Source organism: Etheostoma cragini, chromosome 17 (assembly GCF_013103735.1).
Source record: "Etheostoma cragini isolate CJK2018 chromosome 17, CSU_Ecrag_1.0, whole genome shotgun sequence".
Taxonomy (NCBI): Eukaryota; Metazoa; Chordata; class Actinopteri; order Perciformes; family Percidae; genus Etheostoma; species Etheostoma cragini.
This window is the reverse complement of record NC_048423.1, coordinates 4,568,868-4,572,560: the sequence shown is the minus strand read 5'-3', so window position 1 is coordinate 4,572,560 and position 3,693 is coordinate 4,568,868. Positions and strand designations below refer to the sequence as shown.

General features: G+C 38.3%; 1 protein-coding gene across 1 annotated transcript in view; it reads right to left on the bottom strand.

Moving 5' to 3' along the window:
- Positions 1–3,693, bottom strand: part of kcnq5a (potassium voltage-gated channel, KQT-like subfamily, member 5a) — a 91,214-nt gene that overhangs the window by 18,854 nt on the left and 68,667 nt on the right. The window lies entirely within an intron of this gene.

Sequence of the window (3,693 nt, the reverse complement as noted above, 5' to 3'; positions counted from 1 at the left end):
GAAGTGACAGACAGAATGTCATCCAAAGATTTAACACATCAAAGCCGCTTCCAAGTTTCCTTTCACCTGTTGAGGAAAATGTGAGTTTGGAGAACAGACAGCACCCAGGTGCTTGATATGAAGCCAAAAAGACAGAAACAGGATTAACACAAGCAGGATTAATTGTTCCCTCAGTTGGTTATTTAGGATCAATTGGGCTCCAACTGGTCTTTTTCAAGTATTTCCAAAAATGTCTCCCCGATTTCATACTGAGATCTGGGAATGAGGCGGCACATGGTGAGGCAACCAGACAGGTTGTAACAAATCTTGTTACAGGTTGTATCAACATTTATTTGGAAGTGAAATGAAAGTGAATGCACCCACCCACATTAATAAACCACTTTGTTATAGTGCATCCATGTGTCCATCACTAAGGTAAGTATTGCAGGTCGGAGAAATTGTGGCTTAATGATGAGGTTAATGAGGTTTAATGATGAACATAAATTGTGACGCTTCTCTTAAACAGACAAAGTACAACTTTCAAATGATTGTATACACACATGCAATTTCCATTTACTGTAATATCCCATGATTAACAATACACAAACAGTGCCGTTTACGATGTCCATTATTTACACCCTGTAGTGGCATTTTCATTGGTGCAGTTCAAGTGATATATTTACATGATCATATGATAGTTCTATGCTTTAATGTAGAAGTTGATTGCCTGATGTGCCATTAAAGAATTGACATAATGAATTATGGGATACCAATGAACGAAAAATGTATCATTTGTAGGTTGCCTTGTCAGCTTGTCAGTGACACATTCAGTCTAGAAACCCTTTCATTAGTACTTGTAGGCCTAATAGATTAGTAGTAGGATGTAATCTTTTACATCAAACAGTTTGGGTAACAATATACCTGTTTAACAGCAGACATTTTGACTTGTCATGGTTGGAAAGGAACAGGTAATAACATTAATGATCTCTCCGTTCTATTCAAGTGTTCCAGTGAGACTGACAGTGAGCCAGCCAGCATGTACAACACCAAGATGCTTTTCTTACTGGGACAATTTAAAATGTCTTCCATGAAAAAGGGATATTTAGATTTCAGGGTTATTTTCACTTCCAGATATGAGGTTTTGGTAGAGATCAAGGACGAAGCCAACACACTTGTCTTTTACAAAAAATATATATGAAATGCCTTTAATGCATCTGGCATATTCTAAATAGGATGAGATAAAAACAACTTCAAACTGTTTCAGCATCCAGCCTTCTTCAGGAAGTTAATACTGCGTTCCAAACACAATTTTTAACCTGTAAGTTATGACTTTAGTCAGAACTCATGACTTGGTAGCGTTCCACGAAAACAAAGACAAACCCTTCTAGCTAGTGTTAGCGTTAGCAAGCAGATACCTAACATTGACGTTAGGTAGCGTTAGCTGATACTAGCAAATTGTAGTTGGCAACATATTTTGGGCTTCATTTTATAAACATAACCTGTTGTAGTACACAATTGTATGCGTATTGTTTTGATTACAGTGCGAAAATAATTTAGGTTGCCTATTTATGTATATTTTATTTATATTTCTCACTGTTAATCACCGGTATCTGTAGAGCATCAACAGGGGTTGACATTGTTGTTTATGTGTGTGTGAGGTCAAAACTGTAACTGGGAGTACAACGATCTGGTACGAGTTTACAAATAATAATTTACGGGTTTGAATGTAGTTCCAGGGCAATTTCACAGGTAGAAGGTTGCAAAAACAGGGTGACAGCATACAGGTACATGAGTTGGGTAAAACAATTGAAAGCACCAGGTGTGAGCACATCAACAGTTCAACACCTCTACATCAGGGTTCACAGTCAGTACTACCTTGTCCTACTTTTTAAAATGAACATTTTATCTGGTAAAGTGCCTGATATGGTTATTATTTTTTGCCCAAACCAAATTTCTAATAATCTAGCATAAGATAAAAATGTCAACGCGTTTCAGCGTCCAACCTTCGTCAGGAAGTTATGGGCACAGGAGTGGGGTGAAACAACTTTAAGTGATGGGGGTGGTGATGGCACAGTGGATATGACACATCCACCAATGTGTCCCTGAGCAAGACTCTTAACCCCTAGTTGCTCCAGAGGTGTGCAACCTCTGATATATAGAAATTTTAAGAGCTAAAAGCGTCAGCTAAATGACATGTAATGTAATGTAAAGCACCAGGTGTGAGCTCATCAACAGTTGCAGCCATTCAGCAATCAAGGTAAACCCCTCTACACTCAAAAAAATAACAAAAAATGCATGTTGCAAGTCAAGACAAAGAAAAACACAAAAAGGAAAACAAGCCAGAAGAGACGAGACCAACTCTACAGTATTAACACACAAAACAGAAGACAGTCTACAAGAAATGACTGAAATTGAAACATTAATTCAGTCCAGGGAAAGAAGCTTTCACACTGGTTGAGCTGTTTGATCCTATTACCACCGCGTAGTGTTGCTGAGATATGGTCTATAAACCAATAGCTTTCAGGATCTTTCAAATGTTTAGCCATCGGATAGTCATTTTGTGTCTTAAAACCATACTTATGACAACTGTTGTTTTAGTATCTAATTTCATAGTTTTTATCTCCATGGGTATCCTGAAAACATTTGCATGTAGAAACATTAGAGCAGTGATTACAATGACCACACTTAAAACTACCACAAGGTTTTTGGGGGATCCAGGTAGTTTTGGGGTCTGTACGTAGATGAGCTATATACAAGCTTTTTACTCAGGGTGGTCACCCTGTTGACCTTTGGCACTGTTGCACCCTGCTGACAACATGCATTGTTTGCGATGACTGAGTGAACACTGATGTAGAGGGACCTTGATTGCTTAATGGCTGCACCTGTTGATGTGCTCACACCTGGTGCTTTACATTGTTTATCCCCACTCCTGTGCCTTTAACTTCCTGAAGAAGGATGAACGCTGAAACATGTTGAAGTTGTTTTTATCTTATTCTATATAGAATGTGCCCAATGCATTCAAGGAATTTTATACATATTTTTCATAAAAGACAAGTGCCTTGGCTTCTTCATTGATGTCTATTGGATTTGTTCTTGCCCCCCTACCAAAGAGAACCACCTTTATATCACTAATACAAGTTCCAAGAAGCTTTTCAATCTCTTCCATTCTTCATGAGGTTTTGGTAACTGGGTAAACTGCAATGTTGTTGACTTGTTTGCTTTTGTTACTTGTCCAAATAAGTCTTAGCTAAAGTTGTGACTGACAGCTGGTACTACAAGTACTTTATCCCTGCATTCAGACAATAACGTTTCATATTAGCATGACTGAAAGAAATGATGACCTGATCTAAAACAACAAGGCTCAGATTGTAGAAATTCAATTTGGACAAAACCTAATACCATAGCAGGCACTTTACTAGATGAGAAGGTCAATTCAAAAAGTAGGTCAAGGTGGTTAATACAGTAAGACACACACACTCCACATTATGTATTTATTGTGCATTAAAAACTAATACAACTGGTCTTGTCTGTTAATGAGTGATGATTTGGAGGAGCGTGTGCCCAGGGACTGATTGCCATGGAAACGATTCATAAATCCTAGCAGTGTGTGTTGCTATCGGACATGAGAGACGACATCATGCATTGCACAACGTTCAGTCATAATTAGCCTCACACCCTGAAAGCCCAGAGATGGGCAACACACACACACACACA